General features: G+C 40.7%; 1 long non-coding RNA gene across 2 annotated transcripts in view; it reads right to left on the reverse strand.

The window, feature by feature from the left end:
* Window positions 1-13,772, reverse strand: part of LOC139602478 (uncharacterized) — a 29,181-nt gene extending 15,409 nt beyond the window's left edge. The window contains exons 1-2 of one of the 2 annotated variants that reach the window (XR_011683244.1): window positions 13,486-13,772; window positions 2,819-2,958 (exon numbers count right to left, since the gene is read on the reverse strand). This is a non-coding gene — a long non-coding RNA (uncharacterized lncRNA). Of the gene's footprint in view, window positions 1-2,818; window positions 2,959-4,594; window positions 4,725-13,485 lie in introns of those variants that run through there. The other variant, XR_011683245.1, reaches the window with a different exon arrangement.
* Window positions 13,773-14,352: the final 580 nt, after the last annotated feature.

Below are 14,352 nucleotides of genomic sequence, written 5' to 3' on the forward strand. Positions count from 1 at the left end.
ATAGATATTTTTTTTACAGTCCAGAAGGTTGCAGCAATGCTAGTGACTACTGAACCCAAAGCAAGTATTTATGAGCAATGTGGGCCAAGGAACACTCCTACCAAGATACAGTTATTACAAGTTAAATCATAAACTGCTTGCAATTCACATCTAAGATGCTTACACAAAAAGGACAAATGCTACCCATGATTATATTAACAATAACAGTTTGTCTCAACCAGCACAATAATCCTCCTGCTCTGCTCAGCAATGCTCAGCCTTCAGCAGCAGCACTGATGTGATTCAGTTTGGAACATGACATTTCAAAAAGACAAATTGAAATCCAAGCAGATGAGAACAACAGAGATGACAAAAAGGCTTAGAAAATAGGATTCAGAAGGGTTTATACTTTGCATTCTTTCCACATGTATAAAGAAACTGGGGCTTGAGAAATACCCCTCAGAGAAAGATGGAGTAAGAAAAAACTGCAGTTTCACTGAATGCTGAAATTGCTGTGTTTATCACTTTCTGTTTAATAATTTGGGTGAAGACAAGAAAAACGAATGGGCAGACAAGTGAGGTTATTTTCCCATTTGTTATGGCACAACATCATATGGAGGTGCCATAGTTGTGCAAGGCGAGGAGGTGCTCGCTGAGGGTGCTCTGACTGCAGGAGTATTTTCATGTCTGTGAACTGTGGTGCTAAGTGAACACTTCTTCACTGTTTCATTACCTGCCCTCACTCTGTGCCCAAACACAGGGCTGAACAAAAGGCCTTGTATTTCCTGAAAGGGCACCATTTCTTTCCTAGTCATTCAAGTTCTTCCATCATGTTCAACACTACAATTAAAATGGTAGAGAAGATAAATTTCCTTAAAAATAAAACAAATAATAAAGCCAGAACACACTTTTGTTGTCCGCCTTCCTTTCCCTAGAAACGTTTTGCAGAAGAAGAACAAAAAGGAAAGGCATCCAAAGCTATCCAAACTAGACCCTGAATGTTTCATCCTGTAGTCCAGAACTGGTGACAGCACCAACAGCGAAGGTGAGTCACAGTCCCTGGGGTCCCAATCCCTGCAGGAGAACAGCTGCAGAGGGAAGGAGGGAAAACAGCAGCAGCTCACTTAGAGGCTGCATTTCTGGAGAAGGTTTAGTGCCCAGGGCATTTTCAGAGACTGCAGCTACCAAAATCCACATGTTTCTAGTAAACGTCTGTAAAATGGGATTTTTCAGAGGCTGGTGACTTGATAGGCAAATTTCACAGAGATAGAAAGAACTCATCCCAGGCAAAGATTGTTCCTCTGATCTCAAGTCTCTGCTCCACCGTGCAGAGGATATGAGATAATTTGGATTAAATGCTTATGTGGTTTTATTAGCATGGCCAGTAAGAATTTTTCCTCAATTCAGTTTCAGAAAACGGCTATTTCAGCTGCAATAGCAGGGAGAAGTTATCTGAAAGGAGACAGTGGCAGGGGAAGGAGGGAAGGTCACAGGCACTTTGAAGCTACAAACCTACCTGAAAATAAGGTCTTACAGTAACATGTGCTGGGAGATGGTGACAATAAGGGGCACTAACAAGCCCACCTTCCCTATCTATGGAATACCAATTACCTGATGTAAATACATAACCCTCACCATCTTTTCACATTCAATGGCTGAAAGGAAACAGCCTAAACTGAGTGGAAATCTGACTGCAGTTTAGGAAGCATTGACCCAAGGCAGCAATATTCATTCCTGGTTTATTGGGAAGGTTGCTTGGAGTTTTTTCAGAAACATACTTATGCAAAACTAATATATGCATTTTGAAATATTTTTTTTATTCCAATTTTCATGTTATTTATATGTGAACTTCCACGGAAAAAATGTTTTCAGGAAGAGAATTCAGACCTAATTCTGTAGTCACACACTGTCCCCCCTCCTCACCCTTGTCCCCCCACACTGACACTTGAGTGATGTTCCCTTATTTACCTTCAGCTGCCAGAGGGGACAAGAACATTATGGGCTGCCAGTGCTCAGGCTAACAGCAGCAACAGATGTTTAGTGCTTCGGAGGAGTCTGCTCCCCCAGCACTAAATTGTCTTAAAATAAACAGATAATAAACCAGGAACACCAGGCCATAGATCTGTCATACCTAAAACACTGTAACCACCTGGTAATTCCTGCATGTTTATTCAGGGCTGACACTGCAAACAACCTGATGGTGAATGTTTGTATTCATGGTATCCGGAGCAGACAAGTAGCTCTGAGGCATCACAGAGTTTAATGAATAAATGTCTGACTGCAGGGCCTGAAAATGAATCTCACAAGATGAAAAGCTTAACTTTTGAGTCACTACTCAGAAAAGGTTAAATATATATAGTGAGAGAAGCTAAACCAAGAAATTGACAATTACTTAGCAAAATATAAAACCTTTCAGTTACTGCAAACTTCAGACTTGGTCAGTTTCTACAATTATTTCAATGCTCTTTTTTGAGGACTGCTGCAAACTTTGCCACATTTAATGATCAGAAACCCACTTGTAATTTTCAGAGTTGATTTATGCATAATTAGTTGAAAAACTGGTGTTTGTTCTAGTTGTTGAAAAACAGGGTGTTAGTTCTTCTGCCTCTAGTATCCACACTTCTGATGCAGTTTTAACATGTGTATAATGTTGTCTGTCTGTCTCCCCTGTGTGCCAGCCTATCAAACACTGTTCTGCTCATTTTCCATTCCCTCCTGGGCCCTCTGCATCCCTCCAGCCCCATCCTTCCTGTGTGAGGGACTCAGACTCTACACGGCTTCCCAAGTGAGATCCCATCATTCTTTTCCAATAGTATCAATATTTTTCTGTAGGAATTACCTTGCTGGATGTGCTCCACAACCACATCTGCCTTTTCCTCACTGTTTTGGTGTGTACCTTCTGGCATTTATAGCTGGTCCTTCTCAATCTCTAATTTCCTCCAGTTCATGTCTTCAGTTCTTGATGTAAATTCTTGTTACCTGTCATAAAGAAAATATTGCCTCATTTCATAAATCCCAGTATTTTAGTTTTGAAGATAATTCAGTTTTCTCTGAATGATTTGCTAATTTTCTATTTGATAATGTCCTAAATTTTATTCTCTTTTTATTTTCTCTAGATTAGAATACACTTGTGTCTCAGTTTTGAGACAAAAGAGAGGACACTCTGCAATGAGTACTCTTCTCTAAAGAGTTTCAACAATTCCCTTCCACCGACAGAAAATGCTAATGAAGTGAGGGGAAAAAAACCAAACCCAAACCCAACAGTTTATTAACAACAGAAGCCAGAGAACGTGGCAGATGTTGAAGAAATCTCCCTTCCTCACTTGTGATGCGCCGGCTTTCCCTCTGAGGGAAGCGGCGCTTCCACAGAGCTTCCCTTTTCACCCTGAGGGAAATGGAGCTTGCACTGAGCTTCCCTTTTCACTCTGAGGGAAGCGGCGCTTCCACAGAGCTTCCCTTTTCACCCTGAGGGAAATGGAGCTTCCACAGAGCTTCCTTTTTCACCCTGAGGGAAATGAAGCTTCCACGGAGCTTCCCTTTTCCCTTTGAGGGAAATGGAGATTCCCTTTTCCCTCTGAGGGAAATGGAGCTTCTAGGAATCTTCCCTTGTCCCTCTGAGGGAAATGGAGCTTGCACTGAGTTTCCCTTGTCCCTCTGAGGGAAGGGCAGCTCCAGCCCGAGCCCAGCACCTGCCGGGGCTCTCTGCTGTCGGGCTCCTCTCCCGGCAGCCAGGGCAGGCGGAGCAGCGGGGCTGGAGCCTCTCCCTGTGTCTCTCCTGTCCTCTCCCTACCTGTGCTTTCCCTCCCCGGCTCGGCCCGGAGGGAGGAGAAGATCGCTCCTGCAGCTCCTCCGAGCCAGGATGGGAGAAGCTTTTTGCTCGGCTCAATAAAACCGAGATGGCCGAGCCAAACCGCAGCCCCCGCTGGGCCCTGAGGCTTCCAAAGCTCCACCGAAAGAGCCCAAAGGCCCCGGGCCCGGCCCCTCACACACGGCCCGGGCCTTAAGGATCAGCAGCCATTGGGGGCAGAAAGCTGAGGATCCTGGAGCAGGCTGCCATCAGAATCACTCCAAAACAACTTAAAAACATGTTTTAATAATCTTTATAAAATCCGACTTTGTTTCACTTTTGTCAAATTTCAGCCCAATGTTTCTTGATCTCCAAAACTTGACTGTTTTCTTCATCAATCCGTTCATTCTAGTCTTTGGGCATTCTTATTCAATCCTACACTCTTCTGGAAATAACCTTCTCATTATTTTTAGAGTTCTTTATACACTTTCCCTCCCCTTTCCCACACTTTTTATATACATTTGTGATAGATTTTCCTGTTTTAACTCAGAGTCTTTCCCGCTTATATCCACACAACTGACTTCACACTAAGAGCTCCTGTGAACCAAAATATGTCCTCTTAAAAGTGACAACTTCAGTCACAGATATGTTTTTGCCTACAGCTCTCACAATGAACCAACTCATCCTTCATCTGGATTCTATATACTTTTCTGACTGCCATTTTCCTTTCCTATACTATGCAAAACTTCCATGCTGTGGTGTGGATGTTATTCCATCGTGTTGCTTTTTGCAGTAGTATAAATACAGAAGTAGTTTTCATCAATTTACCAAGTGCCTCCACTTTGCTCCTTGAATTAAAAAGCAGCTTCTTTTTCCTGGTGACACTGCTGGGCCTATTTATCCAAGTACCCTTCTCACCATGAACAGGTTATTCTGGTTCCATGCTGCCATACAGAAATATTTCATTTCCTATTGTCAGAAACAAGCACAAAAATCAGTAACAGCTTTTCCCCATTACCAGCCTTTATCTCCAAACAGGGCACACACCCCTCAGGCCCGTGCCAGGCCAGGGCTTTTCCCAAAGCTGACATCCAGTCACACAAACAGGGACCTGGGGCCAGGCAGGAGCACAGAGCTGGAGGCTCAGCAATGCATTGATCAGGCCAAAGTCACAGCTCAAATTGGCATTTACAAATAAACCAACAAACTTCAGGCTATTTCATCTAGAAAAAAAGTCCTCATTTTGTTTACAGCTGAAAAATAATTTTATCTGTGAAAGAAAAAAGATTCTTTTTCATTAGAATTTAGGAAGCCAGTGAGAAGAGCAGAGAAAAAGATATCAGCAGCAAAGCAAAACTACACTGCACTAAGAGGTTGTTAATGGCCATGCCTGTGAACACATTGATCTCTGCACAATTTTTCTGTTACCAGAGAAACAGCACTGTTAGGTTCCCTTACCACTAAATTCAGCTTGGACTGATTCTTTCTTAGCAATGTTGATAATAGAGTCTGGTCTGATCACTCAGTAAAACCTAACTTTTCCCCTTTAAAGAAAACAAATATATATTTTTTAAAAATTGGTGCAAGACAGTCCAGATAAAATACTTTTTTTTTTTTTAACACAAATGTTTAACACAGGCAAAGGAAATTTCTGCCAGTGCCAGATACTCTATTTTCATATACACACTGGGAGTAGAGAATTAAATTAAATTAGAACAGCAACAGCTGGAAAATATCCATGGATTTGCTTTCCTCTTTGATGTCCCCATGGTTTGAACTGTGTGTGCTGGTATTTTTCCCTGGTACTTTTTAAGCTCTCTCCTCATCATTTCTGGGCTTCTTATTCATTCCTGTGTGCTGTCTCTTACCAGCTGCCCACTGTGATGATCATCTTTGCAGTATCCATCTCTGCCATGTCCATCTTGAGATTATTGCAGCAAAATATGCAACAAAACATACAAAACTGACCAAAGCAGCAAACAGGAATGAGACACATGCTAGAACCTCAGACTCATGAAAGAACAGGCAGGATTTGATGGAAATCTGTTTTCTTTGATTCATAGAAAGCTACAAAAATGTGGTCACTTCTGTTTCATATGTCCTTTGAGAGAGATGTGACTTTATTTAATAACATAACCTCCTCATTTCTGGACTTGGCATATCACCAGCCCCACTCTGCACTCCAGTCTGCCTCCAGTTCTGTTCTTTGCTCATTTCCCATCTCCTGTTCCCTCAATGTCAGTAAAAATCTCTTTACATGGACACATATCCAGGTCCTACATACAAAGGAGAAACCGTTCTCTACTTCTGATGCACTTCCTGAAATAAAGAAACTGGAACTGCACACGTGGTTCTAGATGTGGACATGTAATTTCATAATCTCTATTCCTTTCCAAATGACTTTTAGTGATGGATTTGCATTTTGACCTTTAACTGATGAAGGTGATCAAAGGAAACTAAAATCAAATTGCATTGAAGGCTTTTGTAATGGAAATTTAAGAGAAGTGGGAAGCAGTCATTTCAAAATTGAACTCCTTAATCAGAATTCAAGACTCCAGAGCTATCAGCAGCCACAAATGTTTTTGCAATGGATGACAAGATGGTATACTATCAACAGATACTCTCCTCTATTGCAAAAACAAGTGTCATTTATTTCAGAGTGGCACAGCCAGCAGACTGAGCAAAGTTATTACATACTCAAGGCAAAAGAAGCCAAGTGTGCTTTACTTGCTTGGCAGATTTTAAATTCTTTTGACAACAGAAGAGAGGCTGAGAATAGAACTCAATTTGTGGAGCTGATTGTAGCATTATTTATAAGCAAAGAAATAACACTGACTGATTATCTATACATTATCCCATAAATTTTCCAGCCTAACTGGGCTACTGAAAGAGGGCAGAGCTCCTTTGGTTTAAAATCTTCACTATCCCAGGGATAATGACTGATGATATTTCCGTGGAGAGAGTCCAGAACTTTCCCCAGCTCTGATTTCCTGTATAATGTGAACATTTTAAGGCAGCAGTACAATTTTAGGGATTTAGACTGAATATTGTTTCATAGATTAGGTAAGAAAATAGTGTGACTTTGTATTATTCAAATGAATGTGAATAGGTAATGTCTTCATATATATCCAGGTAAATTTTCTGGCAGATTAGAATAATTTGACTGCAAAAAGCTTTAAAATTAACCTACAGTTACTCCTGCACTAATGAAAGAACTTCCTCTCCAGGGAAAGAGATTTTCATTAAATTCTTATCTCATATAAATGAAGAAACACATTTTCCAATACAGAATGAGAGCTTCAGTGCCCAGAAATCCTGCTCAGTTTGACTATAAGGAGTATTTCCTAAAGATGTACCCTTGATCCTTGCTACAACTACCCAGATTTTTCACTGACTCAAGTGGTAGCTCTTTTGCCACTCTGAGAATTGACAACAATGTACACGTCAGAAGATTCTAGATCCCTGATTTCTTATGACAACTTCTCTCTGAGATAAGAAATATCCACAACTGAGGAGCTCTGCCTGCTGCTTATCTCACGTGTACAAAGCCCCAGTTAAAAACTGGAACTTCATTCCAGGCAATGGAAACTTCTCATCTCTTCTAACAGGGCCAGGATCCCACCCACACACTTGGCCTTCACAGACATTCTGTAGAGTCCTCCAAATAAACCTAATTACATTCCACACATGGAATATGCCAGGACAGAATGGGTAAGAATTCCAAGAGCCACTTTCATACTCAAAAAGCACAATGGATTGGTACAAAACCTTGCTGATGTCATGTACCTGATAGAAAAGAACAATTAATACTCTGTCCTAAAATTGCTGGTGGGACTTAGGCATCACCACAGAAGTCTATTGGATTTAGGTGGATGCTCTTAGCTACAAATATTTTCCCTAATTCAGTTGCCATTATGGAACTTTACTGTAGCAAAGAGAGGGAATTTATGGGTAAGTTCTAGAAAAGAAAGATTTAAATATGACAAACTGTGGGCATCCATTTCATATACAGAAGAAAAGTACTATTGACAACCACATGTTAAAAGCCCCACACAACACAGGATAATACCAAAAACTGCACAGAACTTTCTCAGGATACAGGTGGGTCAGTCTGAGGCAGCACAAACCCCATGGGCTGGGGCAGGAGGGGCAATCACAGATGGAGCCAGTTCTGTTGGAGCTTGCCAGCTCAGACAGAGATGGGAAAATGGCCCATTTTTTCTGGAGTTCATTGCCTGTGCAAACTCTGGGCTTGATAACATTGCCCATTTTTCTTGCTTTATGCACATTGATTTCCAATCCACAAAGCTTGGAATGTTCTCATTTGTCTTCCAAGGGAAAATCTATCAGATTTTGTTGTCCTCTCCTTTGAGGAAAAGGAAGAAAGATCAGCCATTGCCTTTTTCTTTTAGTTCCTTCCCCTTGCAAGTTGTTCAAGAGTAAATTAGGGAAACTCACATTCATATATGGAAAGGAAGATGTGGCATGGTTGGAGGTGGCTGTTGATGGTTTAGGTTTTTTTTTAATTGCAAGAAATGCAGAGTTCATTGCAAAGTTCACTGATTTCAGTGGGAATTGTGAAAATGGAATAACAACACTTTTTTTAAAACAAGAGGAAATGTGGCAGGAGAACAAATGCACCAAAAGCATCCAAATTATTGTAGCAGAACTCTCAAAGAATTGTTTAATGAGTCTTTAAATATATTTTAAAGGTGAAAACACAGAAAGCTGTCTTAAAGCATGAAGAAGTTTTTCACAGCCACTTAAACTGTAATCTGGCAGTGAAAGCAACAGTGACTGAATAGGATTCCCAAAGCTAAGAATCACGGCTCAGCTGAAACCATTGGGGATGTCACTGAGATCAGGGCTCAGAGCAGCAATTTAGAAAACACTAAAATATATTAGTTTGCAGCTTACTGCCCAGTGTGGCTTTATTCTTTTCTTTGATACTTGAATTAAAATCTTCTATCAAGTACTTCACAAATGAAGCCACAAGGGCTAAAATATTCATCAGGAAAGACAAGGAAGGGAAGAACGTTTGGGCTAAGCACCTAATGCTTGAACCCAAGTTATTTGGGTCTGAATCATCTGGCCCACAGTTCTTTCAATGTAATTTTGACAGTGAGTTTTAAGAAAATTCTAATTACTCTGAAACTCTTCAGTAAACTGTCTTCATTTAAATATAGCAAACACATTTTTGCTAGCAGCCTACAGAACAGTGATTAATTCTTTCAAGCTTTCTGTGAGCACCATCTGGCAGTCATGACTGTTGCTATTTTACTTATCAAGATGTTTTAACACATTTCCTTTTGACCATTTAGTCTCTGCCAGTGCCTTTGTGACTGAGAACAGGGGGCACTTGGTATTCTCAGCACATTTGTGTCACCCACAGCAGGTGCTGGAGCCTGTCCAGCGAGATGGAGAATGCAGGGCAAGGTTTGTGTGGGGAAACAATTTCAGATGGGGCTTTCTTGAAAGGAAGGGAGATCCTTCCAGCTCAGAAGGGGAGGGCTCTTTCTGTAGGTGCTGGAGTAGCCCCTGAATGATTCTCAGGAGGCATTTCCTCCTCACTGAATAAAACCTGCACTGAACCAAAACCAAAAAAGCTTTGGAAGAGATGGGAACACCCATGTCAGAGTGGTCATTTAGGCTTAGGAGATCCCCAAGTTGGAGAAATAATAAGAGGACTCCGGGAAATTAATTTTTAGGAAGAAAGATCACCCATCTGAAATACAAGTAGTTGAGGAAGGAGAACTTAAGATAATGTGAAATTGCAGAGGAATGCCCCATGAAAACAAATAATCTTGGTGTTGAGGATGGATATGATGTCTCCCTTGAACTAATATCTACCAACAGGAGTCTGTGTCTATCACAGATAATGTTTAAATTACGTATTACAGGGAAAAATTCCACACAACCAGCCATCACCTACTGTTACCAAGGCACTTGCCATCAACGGGGAGAATTCAGAAAACACTGAAGAACAGTCTAGAAAACACAGAACAAGTGCTGGGTTTAAACCTCTCAAGCAATTTACTTCTTCAACATCATGAGGCTTTGCAGCAAGATTTCAGAGTTTTTCTGAGGCACTGCCTTAAAGGTGCTGTGAAATAAAAGCTGCTGTTTTAAATCTGTTTGATGACTTTATTCATCTCCTTCTGTTTTTATGATCAGCTCAGCAGCAGAACAATTCCCCCATTAGCTATCATCCCACATTATCAGAGGAGCATGAGCCTCTTGTGGAGGATAGATCATAAAGATGTACTGACAAAAAACAGAGTTTGGATTTCCTTTTTCTTTTAAATTTACCTCCGTTTTGTGTCAAAACTGAATTCTATCAGACTACTCCAAGTGAACCAGGTCAAAGTGGTTCAAACCACATAAAATTAACACATGGCTGTGATTTAACCCAACAACACAATGAGAATGCCATTGGATTCATTCAAATGCACAGGGACCTCAGTGCTACAGAGCATTTGTGTCATCTTTTTGAAGAGAATATTGCTTTACAAGAAAACTAGAAAAATGATAGCTTTTAAAGTTCTGATTGGGAAAAAAATACATTTCTAGGTTAAATCAACAGATGTAGATTGGCTTGAAAAAGAAATGAAACTGATTCAGAAAAATAATGTTTACACATATTTGTTGTTTGAATATATTCACCCATCATGAAGCTGATTAAGCAGAAGTTGATTCTGTATTTCAGATACAGTCTCAAGATGATAAAATTCTCTACTGTCCTTCTGTAATTCTCAGCTGGGCTCAGAGAATCCGTGTGACATCAGCCGGAACGGCCAAACACGACAGCCCCAGGTGTTCAGTAAGAGACCTCTGCCCAAAACCCAGAGGAAGAAATATTTCCCTTCAGACTGGGAGCATTTGACATAAAAGCTTCCTCACTTGCCTGCCTGCACACCATTTCTAGAAAACCAAGAGAATAACTTTTAATATCAAATTACTGATTCTGAGCGTATTTCTTGCACCAAATCCATCTTGGAAAAGAGCCTTCTTAAGAACATATTTTAAAAGATAAAAGACCAGGGATTTCAATGATACATACACCAGATATTGAAATATCACATATATTGAAATATAAACATCACATTGAAAAATCACATGTATTCAAAGGCCAATAAAACAAAGTGTTTAAAAAGCCTCATGTAATCCCAAACTTTTAATGCACAGGCACTTTGTTTGAGCTGTGTTGGAATGTGGTTTTAATGAATACCTGGAATAAGCAGTTCTCTTGTACTTTCAGAGCTCAGAATTTTAACTTCTGAACTTGTCTTTGTTTTAAAAGTCTGAAATCACAGGTGTCTCCCACTCATAGCTGCCTGAGGATTAACATCAAAATTGACTTCAATCATTTGCATGCTGATTTTTTTCTCAAAAACATGTTAGGAACTAAAACCAGAACTGTGTTGATGATAGAGATTATCCAGGATTCCAGTCCTGAGCAAAAGTACCTCCTGTGGCTCATATGAAGGAATTTAGAAGATAATTGCTATCCTATTTCTCACTGTACATTGAACTTTCAACTGCTTGAACATAATCAGCCTGATTATGCTTGAGCATTCAGTTGGGCAGACAATTAACTGCTTAAAAACAATCTGACCCAAATATTGCACACTGCTGTAGCCACAGACTGCAAACACTATCAAATAACGCAATTTTCTATCCATTTAATTTCTCTTCTGCAAAAAAACCACCATAGGCTGCTTAAAATTATTTCAACTAAACAGAACAAAAACCACAAGCAATGGGAAAAACAAACCCTCTCAAACTGTCTGAAACACCCAGAAGGTTTCAGCAGTGCATGGTCAAGAGAGAAAGGGCTGAGGAATATTCAGCAGAAGGGCTGCCCTTAGAAAACAGGGAAGTGTAGAGATACTTTTCAAGTGCTTGGTGCAAGACTTCCAAACTCCACTGCTCAGAGTCTGTGCAGTGAGGATCCAGATTTGCCTGCAGTTAGCCCAGCCTGAAATACGGCAACAAGTCACCTACAACAGCTTTTCTTTCTTGCTTCTCTGCTGAAGTCATAATTAAAGGCATGTACCAGGGGCCTGTATTGTGAGCCTTGTGTTGTGAACAAGCAGGAACAAAGACCCAGTAAATGTATTTCAAGTCTCACAGAAGGATGTGTCTCTTCATATATCCATTTTTCCATCCTTTATGCTATCCTTCAGCAATGAGTTATGATGAAAAAGCAGTTAAATATGCAGTTTTATCTGAGGAATTAAGTCTTAGAGATTAACAGACTTACCTGTTAATGACACAGTAAACATTTTAGTAGAATTGCTATAAAAATCCAGATCTTTTTGACTGCTTCCTTTTAACTTCATTTAACCTTTCTGAATATCCTTTCTTCATCCACTTACCCTCTATTTATTTCTAGTTGAAGATACAATGAAGTCTGCAAGCTTTCTGTTTTTGAGGAGGGTTCAGATTATTTCCTTACGTTTTAAAAGGAAAGGTATAATTTCGACAAAGAAACAAGTACAACACTTTCTCACTTTTGTATTTGTTTCTTTGTTTGCATGGCTCTTTTGAGGGAGGAGTGTTTGGTTTTAAAAGGCAAGCTTTTCTAATGGACACTGACTTCCATAACACATGCAGTGTTAGAAATAGGGCTTGGCATCCTGCTGCACAAGACTTGTAAATCTCTTCTGGCCTTGCTTTGTAGCCACGTTGGAGCTGGGATGCCTCCCAATGATTCAGAGCATCTAGACAGAAATACACACAAAGCCAGGTGGCCAGGATGACAGGAATTTTACAGGCAAGCAGCTGGGAAATTGTCTTCAAAGTTGGGTAGGGGAAAAGTGAAGTTTTTCAGCCTGCTAAGGCATAAGGGCTACAGGGAGAAGATGAATAACTGGCCTCACTAGATTATTATCACTTCTCTGGCTCAGTCTAAGACAAGACCTCTTGCCCTCTGTGCCAAATGTCCTTTTCCTGGAGTTAGGAATGAGAATGATGTTTTTTGCTTTGTGTCTGATACCTCTGGTCCCAAATGAAGAGGACTTTTCAGCATGAAGCTGTCAACAACTAATGGGAAATTGAAGATGCTGCATTAGTTGAAGCAGATCATCCCAGTTCCCTTCACAACTCAGATCAGCAATCTGAGAAGCTTTATCATTAAAATTCACTGAAAATCAACTAAGAGAGGCCTGAAGCAGACTGGAGCTCCCACAGGGCCTCTTTGCATTACCTCAAAAGGTAACAAATGTCAAGGGACAGAAGGTGTCAGTCCCAGTAAGCTGGCTTTGTTTGCCTGGGAAAAGTTTATCAGAGAAATTAAAGACTCACACCAAGGAGTGAAGGACCAAGGTCATGGGATTTTGACAGCCAGTTGGTTCAATATTGAATCATGTAAAAAACTGACAGTCAGTGATTTGTTAGGGGTTTCTAGTAATTGTGGCTAATCGGAGGCTGAATCAGAGATAAAATAAAAAATCAACACAATGAAAACTTTATTAATAATATAATAACTAATCATACTCTGTGTGGATAAACTTGTTAAAATAGATCACTTCATCTGTTGCAAAAGCTAGGCACCAGTTGCAAGAATGGACTCTGTTAATTTTCATGCATAAATCAATTTTGGAGGAGCAAGTGAGACAGATGAACTGTAACTTGAGTGAGACTGAGCCACCCCATAGTCTGAGGCAATGTCGTGGTACAGCAGAAGTGAAAAAGCAGATGCTGACCTTGGTACTTACCAAGCACTGAAGGAAGAGGCTTTGTCCAGCAGTCCATGGGACTTTGATGAAGAAAACTCTGATCTGCTGTGATGAGACAAGGTTGTTTTCGTCCCCATAAGAAATTGGGATGAGAGCTGCAAAAGCTTTTCCTGTCCACGCGTTGGGGTGAAAAGAATGAGTTGTGCTTCTGTCCTGCTGGAGCCTCTTTGAGGGGGTAAGCTGTGCTGCTGGCTGCAGGAGAATCAAAAACCACCAGTAATTTGTTAGGGTTAGTAATCTACCTGAGGAATTTAGAAACGATGAACTGATCTGAAAGAATGCTGCTGTGTTAAAGGACTCATTCAGATAAGATCAAATTGTGCCAAAGCCAATGTCCTTGGGTGTGAGAGACACTGAACATTTCCCTTCCCAGCGTAAGAGATTAAATTCTCTCCCAAAAAAGGGAGCTCATCATTAGGTTTCATGAAAGCACCCAGGAAAAGCAAATGTTCTGAAATCCTTAACAACTCTGCTAATGCCTTTTCTGAGGTGGATGTGCTCTCATCCCAAATGCACATCTCCATAACAAGGGGCTGTGAGAGCCATAAATGGGGAGCTCAGTGCTGACCTGGCCACTCACACACGGCCCAGCACGGACACGTGGAGCTGCAGGAATGGCATGGCCATGCCAGATGGCCAAGTGTTCTTCCACAGTTTTGAGGGAAAAAAGGAACTGAGCATTACAAGCACAGGTACCAATCAGTATAATCAGGCATATTGTCCCACAGGCTCAATTCAATCTTTATCCTAGCAGTGCAGCAATCACTGTTCCTCCTAACATAATTAAGTTCAGTACAGCATTTCCATCAACATTTGCTGCCTTAGGTATGAGCCAGCACCAGTATT

The sequence above is a fragment of the Agelaius tricolor genome, unplaced genomic scaffold (assembly GCF_023055355.1).
Source record: "Agelaius tricolor isolate 1412-34295 unplaced genomic scaffold, bAgeTri1.0.p SCAF_34, whole genome shotgun sequence".
Classification (NCBI taxonomy): domain Eukaryota; kingdom Metazoa; phylum Chordata; class Aves; order Passeriformes; family Icteridae; genus Agelaius; species Agelaius tricolor.